Source organism: Protomyctophum parallelum (assembly GCF_964188405.1).
Source record: "Protomyctophum parallelum genome assembly, chromosome: 4".
Classification (NCBI taxonomy): Eukaryota; Metazoa; Chordata; class Actinopteri; order Myctophiformes; family Myctophidae; genus Protomyctophum; species Protomyctophum parallelum.
This window is the reverse complement of record NC_139700.1, coordinates 29,788,867-29,804,066: the sequence shown is the minus strand read 5'-3', so window position 1 is coordinate 29,804,066 and position 15,200 is coordinate 29,788,867. Positions and strand designations below refer to the sequence as shown.

At 43.5% G+C, this 15,200-nt stretch overlaps 1 protein-coding gene across 4 annotated transcripts in view; it reads right to left on the bottom strand.

The window, feature by feature from the left end:
• LOC310856830 (neuronal cell adhesion molecule-like) overlaps positions 1-8,753 on the bottom strand; it is a 100,657-nt gene extending 91,904 nt beyond the window's left edge. For all 4 annotated transcript variants that reach the window (XM_083762325.1, XM_083762327.1, XM_083762328.1 and 1 more), the window contains exon 1: positions 8,582-8,753. The gene's annotated coding sequence lies outside the window, so the exon portion shown is untranslated. The remainder of the gene's footprint in view (positions 1-8,581) is intronic.
• Positions 8,754-15,200: the final 6,447 nt, after the last annotated feature.

Genomic DNA, 15,200 nt, shown 5'->3' with positions numbered 1-15,200 from the left:
CCCCCCACACCCCACCACCACCTACTGCACAAGAAAGGGGTGAGAACAACAGCCCAGCCATGGGGATGGAGAAAACAGACCCCCTTTGTTCCTGCCAAGCCTCGTCTCAGCGTCCATTGAGGCCCTCCTCCTGCCCGCCCACCCACCCGCCACCCCAAAAACCCTCACTTTCCCTTCCCCTCCCCCTCTGCTTCTAGTGGGTGGTGTAACCCATCTCATCCTCGCTGCCACGTCTTCATGTCGTTCCTATGGAGAACCTTGCAACTGAGGTTAGAGATGGAGGAAGATCAAGTTGTTTACTTGAAGTCAAAGCTGGATGGATAACCCGTTAGATATTAGAAAAACTGGGGATGTGAGAGGAGATAAAACTCTGCAATATTACGTTACATTATCCTCTTCACCCCACTTTAACAGAGAGGCTGTTCACAGGCGTTTGGTTGGAACAGAAAAGAGAAATGCTCAGGCTTTGTTCTCACTGGGGTGTAATAACTTGACATGGTGTTCCCTGGGTAGCCGTGAGTGATTGGGCCTGTCGACTCTGGTGGTGAAATCACCTGACATTGGTAATGATTCCATTCTGGTGGTGAAATCACTTGACATTGGTAATGATTCCTGTAATCTCAAGTCCAATACTACGTACAATACTACTAAGTCCAATACTACGTGGTTACCGACGGCTAGGAGGATGTTCAGACGTATGCTCGATAAACTGAAGTCCAAGCGTTGTCTGTTGGGTTCACAAACAAAGATATTTATTACCATAGCCGGTCTGTCACCTCCTCAGCATATACAATAAATACTCAAATAAACAATCAAACGTACAGGATACAGACCACAGCTCTTACAAACAGTCGAAAACATTGTGCCTCTGCCAATCAGCAACACCTGCTGCTTGATTATGGACGCATTAAATATCCTGGCAACTTGACCTTGACCATGGCCGGCATTGTGACGTCATCAAATGAATACTAAAACAATATAGAGTATAGAAATCATGTGGCTCTTACAATTCCATTCTGGTTGTGAAATCACCTGACAATGGTATTATTTAGCTCACGGAGTGTATCACAAAGTATTTAATTTACTTTATTTTGGTGGTATTTATTTTACTTTATTTTTGCACTGTTTGCATAACTCTTTGCAATTGTCAGATTTAGAATTGTGTTTATATTATTTTATTATTGAAATGGGAGTTAAATGCTGCAGTTTGTAAACATGACAAAATATGACTCCTAACGTCGTTGAAGTGTGACTCATAACATTTCCCTTGGAGTCTGGGACCCATCTAAAAGACCACCCCTGGGTCCCAGGACCCAATACATTGAAAACCTATTTTCATCACTGTTGAATGCCATTGATATTGAATGGCCATTTTTGAGGATGCAAAGTGTGATTGGCCATGATGAAATTATGTATGATGTATGATGATAAGAGCGCCCCTCACTTCACACAGCTGTGATTGTTTTTTGAGTGGTGCAACCACTCCCTTACGGAGCTGTGTGTGTGTGTGTGTGTGTGTGTGTGGTTGGGTGGCTGGCTGGCTGGGTCTGACCACGAAAACAGCATGGTTGTTTTTCACCACCTGTGCGCAACCTTACACACACAAACACACTCGCACATATTAAGTGTATATATGATGATTTTGGGTGTGCCAGTACAGTAGTGACAGTACAGTACAGTAGAGGGACCCCCACATGGTAACTGTCATTTCTCAACCGTTTCGGACGCGGGCGGCACGCCGGAACCGGCCCGGCCCTGTGGGCACGTTCCTGGGTGTCTGGATGTTCCCCCACACAGAGTTGCACCACTCACTTCACACGGGTGTGATTTTATTTCCCAATAGAGGGGCTGCCAGAGGCTATGGACATTTGGGGGTCGTTGGAAGGGAAGGGTTTGGGAACCCCTGGCCTGAGAAACCTTTCCACACAATGCAATAAAACCACCTCATTAGGGTGCCAAATGGTCTAATAGTGGTTAAGGCATATATTGCAGCGTGCCCTTTGCATAGTTTTTTGTGAGGTTAGAGTCAGGGTTAAGGTTAGATTTAGGCATAGTTTTTGTGAGGTTAGGTTTAAGCTTAAAGGTTTCATGACATTTTTTTTATTTTTTTATTTTAGGTTTTATGATCTCAATTACACCCAAACAACCTGAACTCAGTGGATGTTCTGTGATCTGAGATTTTCTCTGTGTATGTGAAACTTTTTGAGCTGCAATGAAAACAGGCAAAACAGTGAAAACAGTGACATCTGCTGGCAAATTCCATTGTCATATTATGGGATTTCTCGCATAAGTAATACAAAGTACAGTACAGCAACTGTACTGTACTTTGTAGTACTGTACTGTTCTTCATAGTACTGTACTGTACTTCGTAGTACTGTACTGTACTGTTCTTCGTAGTACTGTACTGCAACACGTTGTGAGCTTGTAGATCTGAGAATTAGGCTGCACAACAGTGACACTTGGTGGTGAATTTCCGTGCTGGGACCCAGCCAGCCAGGGACCCAGGCAGCCAGCCAGCCAGGGACTCAGCCAGCCAGGGACCCAGCCAACCAGCCAGCCAGCCAGGGACCTAGGCAGGCAGGGACCCAGACAGCCAGGGACCTAGGCAGGCAGGGACCCAGACAGCCAGACAGCCAGGGACCTAGGCAGGCGGGGCCCAGACAGCCAGACAGCCAGGGACCTAGGCAGGCAGGGACCCAGACAGCCAGACAGCCAGGGACCTAGGCAGGGACACCACTTTCTGCACCACTCAAAAATTTATGCTAGCCAGAGTCCATGACAGAAACGAATGGATTCAGCTCTGGGTATCAAGCACGTTCAAAATCTGAAAAATATCTGTGGCTTCTCTAAAGACATCAGTCTCCATCCACTCACAATCATTTAAACATGTAAACATCAACACTTGCAGCTGTGTGGTGTGGACCCACAGGAATGTGTCAATCCCCATTAGCGCTCCATGTCTAACCATGTGTGAAACCCTAATTGTACCAACCAGCTTGCATTCTCTCTTGCCTCATAACCCAAGTGTGTGTCTGGGAGAGACAGAGAGAGAGAGAGTTGAGAGACAGTGCGAAAGAGAGAGAGAGTGTTGAGAGACAGAGCGAAAGAGAGTGAGTGAGTGAGTGAGTGAGTGAGTGAGTGAGTGTGTGTGTGTGTGTGTGTGTGTGTGTGTGTGTGTGTGTGTGTGTGTGTGTGTGTGTGTGAGAGAGAGAGAGACAGAGAGAGAGAGATGAGCTACACTTTCTTTTCTAACTACCTGCCAACTGTACTTACCAAGACATCATAGACACATCACAGTTTACAGACTGAAAGAGAAGGAGTTTTAAGACATGACTAATATAGTAAAAGAATAACTTCTGCAGGTGAGGTACAGCAATGTGACTGCATACACAGCAGCAGTATTTGTGAGCTGAGGAAAAAGACATTCAATGGGATACCACTATAAAGACCATCAATCACATGTATGTGTATCCCTGCACTATCATGATACTGTAACCTTTACATGCATTTGTGGAAAAACATGTGTTTCTACTTTTATTTTAAATTCATATCTTCATTTCTCTGTATATAAAATGATATGTATATACAGATTGCCCAGGGTTATTTAATCCATTAAATCGTAGTGCCCAGCGATTTATAGCAGCGGAGCACTTTTACTGACGGACCGGATGTTATCCCGGATGTGGATGTACTGTAGCAGCTAAATGTAGCCAAAACACTCTAGAGCCGATCGACAACAATGTGAGGTATGGTAGGTATTCTATCGCGACTAGCGACGGGACCACGGTGGGCCGTCTAAGACATGATATTTTCTTAGAATTGGATGGGATGATTTAGAACGTGAGTTATTAACGTTTTAAGATTTTCGTTCTCGTCGGCTAAACAGGAGGGGAACATTTTTGATGACGTCCCACTGTTACGCAACATCGAATGTTGCACAACAGGCGCTTCCATGCTGTGGAGCGATGGGATTGGTTTTGATAAACTGTTTAATAATCTTCGTCTTTTGGATAAAACTTCGTCCTGGGCGCTGGGTGTTACTAATTGAAAGGACGTTGAACTTCGTCCTGGGCGATCGGGGTGTTAAAGCACAGAAGCAAACATCTTCTGCTTATTTTTCTGAAAATGCTTGTTTATTGCTGTGGTGCATGACGTAACGTTACATGCAAGCTTCATATTAGTTTTGTTTTTTAGTTTAGTTTATTTGATCATCTTCACAGTAACAATACAACTTATTTGTCAACTCACTCATATTATGAATTTATTTTACTTCTCATCCATCTATATACAAATATAGGCCATATACAGGACAACAGCATGCAACATTATGGATTAAGATAAGACAAAAACTATCTAACGCATTATCTAACACCTTCCTAGAAACAAGTAAACAAGATCCATTATGGATTAAGATAAGACAAAAACAATCTAACGCATTATCTAACACCTTCCTAGAAGCAAGTAAACAAGATCCATTATGGATTAAGATAAGACAAAAACAATCTAACGCATTATCTAACACCTTCCTAGAAGCAAGTAAACAAGATCCAGAGAATCTGCAGGATTTTCAGTTCTCATTCTAATGCTCTGCTACCGAAATGTGGAATGCCTTGACACCATTAAGGATGTATAACACAGTCAATGGTTTCTTTCAAACTTGGCCTGAAAAACATCTATCAGGAGACCAAACCCAAAAGGGAAGTAAATTCCCATCTCTTGTATACATAATTGTCTCTTATTTGTTGTATCACATGTGTTAATTTTGTATGCCATGTTGATGAATTGAATACATAGGACCACAATGGAAACAAGTCCCCAGAGCTATTTTGTTATCCTTTTAGCTTTAATGATTTACTGTACCATGGGCTGTTTACATTTCTGACTAATAAAGTATTCAATCAAGCAATCAATCAATTTCAAGTCACATAAAATAGACCACCTGGTCTGTGTGTGTGTGTGTGTGTGTGTGTATTCGAATAGAGTGGCAGAAACATACAGGAACAGCAGCATAATATTATGAGCGTCAGCAAGCACACATGTCTACATGTGCATCCTAGCATATACATTCATCAAAATTAGCGCCACACTCAAACGCAGTTCAAACAGCCGTGAGGCGGGACGGGGGACATCGCTTCCCTCTGCGGCCCCCTAATGAGACACTCATCAGTCCCAAAATGAGGTGGACAGGCTTGTGACAGAAGACCTGCCATGTGTCTGCTGTGTGCTGCTGTGTGTGTGACTGTGTGTGTGTGTGTGTGTGTGTGTGTGTGTGTGTGTGTGTGTGTGTGTGTGTGTGTGTGTGTGTGTGTGTGTGTGTGTGTGTGTGTGTGTGTGTGACTGTGTGACTGGCCCAGTGGGAACAGACACAAGCAACTACGGTGACACTAATGGATGTGCAGGGGCCTCCATTGGTCCCCAGAGACCGCCACCCCCCACCACCACCACCATCACAGCAGAACAGCAGAACAGCGCAATGCCTCCATTCACGCTCAGCATCAGATCATCTCCATGTAAAGCAGATACACGTGTTTCCAGAACGCAGTTCAACCAGAATGACCCGTAATGACATGTTACTGAAAGCTGCCATATCCAGTGCCACTTCACCTAATATACCAGAAACATCACACAAGCCAATAATTACGTCCAGTAGCGATACAGCAATTGGTAAAGCTGACTGTTGAATTATTCAAGGCAATGATAAACTTTTTGCAGGTTATCTCAACTTTTAAAATCCTGGCATCTTTACCCAACTAAGGTTGGGTTCCGGAAGGACTTGGATCCAACATTGGATGACGTAATTTTGGGACAAGAGCGCCCCTCACTTCACACAGGTGTGATTTTAATTTCAAGGACCATCATAATTCCACTCCCAGAGTTCCAGACCTGTAACTGTCCATTTGGACCCCCCTAGGAATCGTTACAGTTAACTGTTAAGAAATCGGAATCGTTACTATCTTAAAGGATCCCAACCCTACCACTGTCTGGACTGTACGGTAATTCAGAATAATTTGAGCAAAAAAGGAAGCGTAGCTTTGGGACTGGAGTAATGAATGCAATGCACAATCCAGTGTGTCACAGTCTTCAAACCACTTCATCTGAAGAGACGCTTACGTCACCGGCGTGACGAACTGAGACTATATTGTCTCGTCCATCAGTTGGGGGAGACAGACGGATGGTGACAACAAGGAGCGCCTATCCCTTCCCTTCGGCTTCTTATCGCAGGATTGTCTGCGTATTTCTGCGGCCCACAGAACAGAATAAGTAGCATTTTCTTTCCACCACCCAGGCCTTTCCCATAGCCCACGGAGTGTAGCGCAGCCTGCCTGGCTGCCCGCCTGGCCCGCCACTGCTTCTAGGTCAGCGGTGGTTGATGACCGGGTGCTCTCACAATAACATCCAGCCAACGTGTGCCTGATAATCTCTTAGTTATGCAAATCTCCCCGGATGAATAGGATAGTGTTAGAGCCATTTGTGCTGAGGGTGAAAGTAAAAGATGGAGGTCATCATGAAGTAGGCCGCAATCTTTGGATTATTAATCTTGTCCCTGCCTGTACGCTCCATGGCGGTTGGGTGAGAGTTGGCCTGAGCTTCTGGGTTGAAGCAGTGGTCAGGGATGAGTGGCAATTAAACCACTTTGTTTACCCTTTAAAGTCTCCAATCCACTTTATTTGTAGAGCACATTTAAATCAACAGCGTTGAACCAAAGTGCTGTACAATAAGTAAACAAATATCAACTACTCAGAATAAAAACTGGTGAAAAACACAGAGGGTGCAACACATATAAACACATACAGTATGTCAAACGGATACAGCAACTCTTAGTCTGAATCATCGAAAGCCAAGTAGTACAAGTGAGTTTTCAAACGTGATTTAAACACAGGCAAGGTTTGACACGCTCTAAGAACATGGGGTGGAGGATTGTTCCACAGTTTGGGTGCTACAAACTGTAAAAAGATCCATCGCCCCTGGCCTTCAGCCTTGTTTGTGGGACCAGAAGAAATGACTGGCTAGTAGACCTCAAGACCATTGTAAGCCGGGAGGTATAAGCTCTGATATGTACTTAGTTGATCAGAGTCCACAGGGGTCTATGTATGTACTATAGGCCCTCTACAAATTTCTATACTGAAAATAGCAGAATGTTCGCCTCAGAATTATGACACTGGTGTTCAATTGGCTAAGTAATTTGAGTTAAAATGACAGTTAAAATGACAGTCAGTTGGGTCAGACAAATAACTCATCATGGTGAATCATGGGTTAAAGTGATACAAAAAGGATGCTATACTGCATTATAAAGCTGCATCATACATTTTGCCGCCTATTTCAGGATTAATGCAAAGACGGCATACGGCACAGATAGGACAGACACTGTTATCTTCTTGGGAGAGATTAACAATAGTCTGCTTAGGCAGACACAGTAAACATTTACTAGAAAGTGTGTCAGGCAGTGCTGAACACAAGAAGAACAACGCCCTCAGACAATAAAGCAACAGTCATTAGCATTAATGTATTAATTGGACTTAGAGAGAGAAAGTGTGCAGCCATAATGTGCGTGTGTGTGCGCGAGAGAGAGTGTGTGTGTGTGTGTGTGTGTGTGTGTGTGTGTGTGTGTGTGTGTGTGTGTGTGTGTGTGTGTGTGTGAGGACTCGAGAGGATAAGGAAGGGGTGGGTGTGTTGGTGAGTGTCCGATGAATGAAGGTCTGACCAAAGGGAGACAGGGGAAGAGGAGGGGGTGATAAGGGTTTTTTTTTTCCAGTAACGGCAGTTGTTTGGCTGAGTATTATTGTTTGAAATAATAAATGACATCATGAGATGTCATGAATCTCTGGGGAAGTGGGGATCGTCATAATCACATCTCTGGTCTCATAACGGGAAACCAGACTGGACAAATTGACAGCGTCAGAAACATATTAGATTTGTAGCCCATTTAAATGCCAATATTATAGACATTAAATATTTCTGGAATAAATCCGCTTAGAATGAGGATTTAGAGCACAAGGAAAACACATGGAAAATCAACTGTGAAACAGACTGGCAAATTATTAAGCAGCAATCTCTAATCTGATCTCTGTCTCTTCCCGTCTGTCCCATTTCAAAAATCCAAAATATGCTGGCTGGATCATTTGACACAAATGTGCAATGATAGAGGAATCCGTCTTTACAAAATGCGTAATGCGTTAATATCCCATACAATTTCATTCAGCATCTTTTCGGCAGCATACATACACAAGCTGCTACACATGCAGTACATACCAGTGCAAGATTTGACAGCTGCGCACCAGACCAATCACTGATGCGACCAGTGCACCTGTTTTCTATGGACCATGCAGCGATCCGAACCACCAAGACGAGATTTAAAAGCTTTTAAAAAGTCGGCCACGGTCCGGTAAAGAAACAGCTTAAAAAACCCATCCAGCGGGACAGTGTTGTCACCGTCAACGCTCCACCAGCAGCACCCTGCAGCATCCTACACACACTCGTTAACAACAACTCAAAAGACTGACGACAGTCAATCCTCAAACTCTTCACAGTGAAACAGAAGAGGCATATATAGATAGTATATGCGACGTTGTATTCCGCTCACCTTATTTATCCCTCGTCTCCGACGTATAGCCTATAGTGCGCAGTGGATGCCGAAGGTTGGCCGGGTCCTCGGCGTTTTCCGCGACAGAGCGACGATGTAGCTACGTGTCTCCCGTGTGTGTATCTTTACGTTGAGTCCCGTCTGTCGCTCAGCTTGTTTCCTAAGTCCTCCTTCCTCCGCACCAGTACAGGCTACAGTCCCTGGTCCTCTCTCTCCTCTCCTCTCTCCCACCAGTTCACGCGGGCGGGCGCTCTGTGGGCGCACGGCACGCCAAATTGCGCGCACTGTAGCGCCTCTGCCTGCGAATGGTGGCCTCGAGGCACTGAAGGGTTCCAGATAAAATATATAGATAGATACGATAATAGGTCCTATTACTTCCCCCTCTCTGGAGGGTTAAAAAAAACCATATCTGTGCCCGTGCCACAGTCCGCCGCCGTGCGTGTCATTTATGATTTAGACGAATTCATATGGAGCACGTGCCCTGTATGCCAGGTGTAGCTAATCAGTGCTGATGTGTCAAGCTCATAGGGGCCAAGCTGCGCTTAATGGTGCACCTCAGTAATGGCTGCGCCCAGGGCACCCCTCCGTGGATTCGGGCAAGCTATAAAAGCAGTGGCAGTTTAGATTGATTTTTTCTCATTTATTATTGGATTTATATAGCCTACATTATGCATCATTGCAATGTGAAATATCCATATTTATGAATGTGTAAAGCAATTGTGTGCCTCACGTATAGGCTTAATAATTTAATACATTGCATATCAATAGCCTACAAAAATAAAAAGAGAGAACAGTTCAATAAATGAGAGATATAGGCTATACAAAATCAGACCTATAGGCCTACATTCAATTTAAATGAGCCAATGGGCTATAGGCTACATGTTGGCAAGGGTATAAAGCTTTTTGAAACAAATAGCAGAAATCTTTAAAGATTTTCACCGTTGGAACAATTTGCAGCATTATCCCCCAAACAATTTAAAATAGTACAAAAAGCTTCAGATTTGTGTTTAAGGTAGCAGCTCCCGAGCTACGTTTATACGTGCAGTACACAAACCAATACCGTATACAGTATTGTCATTTGTCACTGTGAAAGTGAAACATTTCCAGCTGTGCTGTTTGAAACATAATGGCTCTGTGCCATTTGCATATATACCATGCCCTGATGCACTCCACCATTAAACCCCATTAAAAAGTGGGTTTGCACCAATAAGGGGTAGGCTCCCTGCATGTGGGTACAGACTGCAGTGGTTGAGGTAATTTGACACTAAAATGGACATTTCCCCTCAGTTCTATCTGGATGCAATCAGGCGTCTCATCTCAAGACTCCATCCATATTACAACATATGCATGATCTCAGACTTACTCCAAGAAGCCATCTGCAGCCTCAGAGCCTCACAGTCACTAGTGACTATTATTACTGGAGTAAGCCTCGTTTTGGCAAGAAGACAGCACTGCTCTTAGTTTTTTGCTTTGAACTGCCATCCACAAGCTGGCTGACTGAGATTAGCCAAATGTAGATTGTGCACAGCTCAAGGGCTCAAGGTGGAAATACCCCCCCCCCCCCCCCCCCCCCCCCCCCACACACACACACACACACACACACACACACACACAAACAGACACATACTGCAGTAATATCCAATTTTGTGTGGATTGCATTTGTGGATACAACATTTGCAAATGTAGGCTGCTAGAAGACAAATAATCTTTATATGGCTTTATATGGGTAAACAATGTCCTGCCATTCGGAAATTCTATCCCTTCCACATGAACTGCATGCACATAGAGTCCCAATTATGTTGTATTGCTATTTTGTTATTGTGTTATGTTGTTCTACTGTATTGCTATTGTTAGCACAGTCTTGAGAAACTTGCCACACACATCTATCTATAAATGCACCATGTGGCCTGGGCCGGCCGAGTGGTTCAGGCATGCTGGTAATCCAGCCTGACAGTGTGTCGTGGGTTCGTGTCCCAATCCTGACGTCCTTTGCTGCGTCTCTTCCCCCCCATATCTCTCCCCCTTTACTGTTAACCTATCAATAAAGGCAAAAAGCCCAAAAATATCTTACAAAAATTAATAAATGCACCATCTCTCTGTAGTCTGTACGTCTGAAATCCACATAAAAATTCAAGACACATGTTCCACACCCCCACAGGGAGTGCAGTGCCTGGTGTCAAGTCAGTCGGACCCAGGGTTGTCCAGAACCGCCCCAAAAAGGCCTCTGCCCGGGCTCTGCAGGGCCCCTGCCCAGGGTCCATACTGTATATGGAGCTGGCCTGTTCTGAACTCCATATATAGGAATAAAGGGACACAGAGAGACAGATACAGAAATCTACATACCGGTATATGGGCACCGACTTGGTGGAACGGGTACTCTGACACGGGTACAACAGGTATTGCAGTCGGGTGGGCATGGATCTCCAACTTCCATCGTTACCGTTAGTTTTGCTAATTGTGCAAAAAAAAAGAAAAGATCCCATAGACTTGGCTGCCATATGACGTAATCTTAAAAAGCAATGCATTGGAGCGCCCCTCAAAAAGGACAGAGCAAAGAACAGACAGTCTGGGGACCTCAGATAAATGGCTTCCTTTTAAAGAGTACTTAGTTGAGAGATGATATACACTGCACAATAATGTCTTGCTCAAATCTAATGACACACGGAATAGTACTGGTGTAAATGTCCACACCTCTCATCTCAGACCGCCTCCAGATACGTCTGTGCATCATTTGAATCCCATTAAAATAGTCACTTAATTCCCTGCATGCACATTATCAAAATAATACTCTGAGGCGTTGCTATGAGTTCAAGCATATAACAGAACCTACATGGGATATACAGTACAGGCCTCAAGCCACAAAGTGAACCTCATAGTTGAAATGCAGAATCGACCATATAAACAATACAATACACACCACATCGCCTCTATGGTTCCACAAACTGTAGATGCTCCTTGTAGAGCTTTCTTGTTTTTAAATGCAGATGTTACAGATGGCACAACTCTCAAAAAGTTTTGTTTCATCCCATGACAATATTCATGGATGCTTGATGAGAGAAAGATCCATCATAATGTCTCTCATATGTTAGTTTTCTTAAAATTAATGTCTCTCTGTTATTGAGGTAGCCCTGCCCCAAGGTCAAATGTCACTCTGTCATTGAGGTAGCCCTGCCCCGAGGTCAAATGTCTCTCTGTTATTGAGGTAGCCCTGCCCTGAGGTCAAATGTCTCTCTGATATTGAGGTAGTCCTCAGAATAGAATAAATTGGTCAGAGCAGCAGCATTATTGGCTTAGGAATGGAACAAAAAGGGCAGGTATACGCTTCTGTATTTTAACATCAGTTATTATAGTGGTACTTGGAGAGCCAAATATCTTCTGAGGTGGTACTTCAGTGTAAAAAGGTTGGGAACCAATGCTATAAGGGACCAGCATTCTTGGTGACGTCACATTTCAAGGTTGGTATAAGGTCAATAATGGGTCTAAATTACTTAGAACAGCAGTTGTATTAGACATTAGTTAGTAGCACTCAAAGTAGAGCAGATTTACAGAGGATTTAGACCAGCAGTTGTACCAGGCAGTAGATACTACCGGACACTGTACTTCAAAGTAGCTTAAGTTACAGTATATAGGGACTCTATAGGGACTCAGAGCAGCAGTCGCACACAGACAGAGCTCTAGGACTAGAACAGCAGTTGTACCCAGACTGACAGCAGAGTGCTCTAGGAGTGGTGAACGCACAGCGAACACACCTGTGCTCTGCTTGCGCACAAGTAGGCCATACATGGCCCACTTGTGTGTCGATACTCTATCTCGATAGTGTGCATTTGTAGTTATTACTTGCGCAAGCAGAGAGGTCCAGCCGACCACAGTATGCTACTTTCAAGTTACATACATGTATGTTACCGTGGCAGTACTTGCGCGCTCTGCTTGTGCACTACTTGTGTGCAACGCACAAGTTGGCACTCGACAGAGTGCAGTTCTAGTTATTATTATTATGAGCCTAATATGGTCCCTGTTTGGGGTTTGGGGCTTAAATCCTGGGTGTTACATCTGCACCACTGGTTAAGTTGAGTCATCCTTGAAATAACCTATAGCTCCCATCTGACCTAGTGTCCCATGCAGTCAACAAAACACAACCTTCTTTTTTTTTAATCAAATATCTTTGCAGACAATAGCATATCTGCAAGCTCACAATGCATCGCGGTACAACACATTGTGAGCTCCTATTTTCAGTGTATGTTTGCGCGGTTGCCGATTTTCTGGGAATATTCGCATATATAATATATAACATTATCCCTAACATCTGCTTAAATGTTGTACTACTGCTCACGTTGTGGATGAAGTGTCCATGTATAACCATCTCATCCCCATTTCAGAAACTCTCTGCAAAACCAATTAAGTGATAATGAGTGGTGTTATTCGCTTCAGCTAAATATGAGGCATAATCGGGCACCAGACAGACACCTCAAACATAAACAATCCTCACATAACAGCTCAAATAGGAGAGCTCGGCATCTGTCAAAATAAAAATAAAAATCAATGTGCACTGGCACCGCTCAACATACTCAGAACAGGGTAGACTAGGGAGAACCATTGATATGCAAACTCAAGAGTCTTGGACCAAATGTGTAAGAAATCAAATTACAAACATCATTAATGCCAGAGGACAAGTTCATAAGTCAAGTCTGCTTACATCAGGGGAGGATGCATTTCCTCTCCAAGCCTGCCTGCAGCATAATTACATTACATCCCCTCTATATTGAGTGGAAACAGCCCTCGCAGGCTACACCTAACCACGTTAACACACAGCAGGAAAAAAACATGACATGAAAAGTCACTAAATACTCCACAATGATTATGTATAGAAATAGCCCTTGGATGGCTCATTCAACTCCAACACACATTTTTGTTAGACTATTTCTTAGAATCTATTCTCATGGTATTAATTTCCCTGGATACATATTCTTGTGCTTTCAACCAATATTTCATGCTGCTGTGTCTGTCCAGTGTCCACGTCTCCCCTTCTAATTTTGTAGTTGCATAACCTACCATCATGGAACGCTATAGGCAGTGTCATGATTTAGGACATTTATCTGCTTGAACCAGTACACACATGGTGTATCACTCACTCATCTACAACGTAATCCTATTTGATACCCGTGATACGATGAACATCAACACTATCAGAGACCGACGTCTGTGCACAATGACAGGATATGCATTTTCTATTCCTATCCATTCTCACATAATGTGTCCAATAGGCCTACTGTATAATATGTGTGTTTTAAACTTCAGAGCATGTCGCACGATACGGGACCAAATGCTTGGTCAACCGAATTACAACAGGCAGCACCTGTACCAACTCAGACAGCTGAGGATATTCAAAGTCTTTCAGACTACCACACATACTGTAGCATTCTGACAGGGGCTATCACTGTTTGGTACGTCAATATCTCCTCTCAGGAACATGGAGCCCTGCATGGAGAGTGGTGCAGTCGACCAATAAGCTCCCCTATGCAGCACCCATAGTGGTATTGTAGTCTCAGAGGCATTGTTGTCAGATTTAGCAAGAGAAACAATCGGCCTGCAGGTCTATGAAAACCACCCAAAAGAGGGGTTCACTTAGGCTAGGCTATAAATAACAGATCTACAAGCTCAAAACAGGCCACAATGAGACGCATTGTGACGCGTTGTGGGCTTGTAGAGCTGCTATGTTAAAATAATATTGGAGAAAAAAAAGTAAATGTATTTTTTTAAACACCAACCTTGTATGGGGGTCCGTGGCACAAACTATTTTCAGATGAGGTTCAGGACAATTACTTTAATCTGGGGGTCCATGACATGAAAAAGAAAAACAAGACATGGCAACACTCCTCAGAGGTGCCTGAGCAGAACTAGAAGGACCCCCATCACAGTCAGCAATGGGCTAAGCCTCTGTGGTCAGGCAAACCCTTGCACTGTTACAAAAGCCTTTATACAGAGACACATCAAGAGCCTTTTCCCCGCTATCAGAGCTTTGAACCGACAATGATTTACAGGTTGACCACCTGTAAATACCTGCTCACAAACATACAGTATTTTGGACAATGCCTTTTCAGAACCTCCTTGAACAAATTGTACATTTTTGTACTGTACAGTTCTCAGTAATAGTAATAGTTCATCAACACTAACTGCTATTTGTACATTAGCCTATAGGGACGAAACAATAGTGAAAGTAAAATGGCATATATTTTATCTTAGTCTATGGTCATCCATTACCATTACATCAATGACCCGTTCATAATGATACTGTTTTTTGCACTCGTATTAGGTTTTTTACACATTATTGTATTACTCATTACTAATAGTAGTTCCCAATACTTGTACCAACCAAAATCCTTTTCTATTACGGTACTCACATGATGATATATTGTATTAAATAGGTTGCAGATTGCTTGCAGCACAGTGTGGCAGTCTGCTGCATCAATAGTTCACTCCAAATACACATGATGAGCGTGTGACAAATAGTCTTTGAATCTTAAATCAGTTGGCTCGGCAAGTGCAAGAATAGCAATATAATTCCATTGTATCAACAGTCAATTTCACTCTACATTATTATGGCTGTGGCTGAATGTTCCCT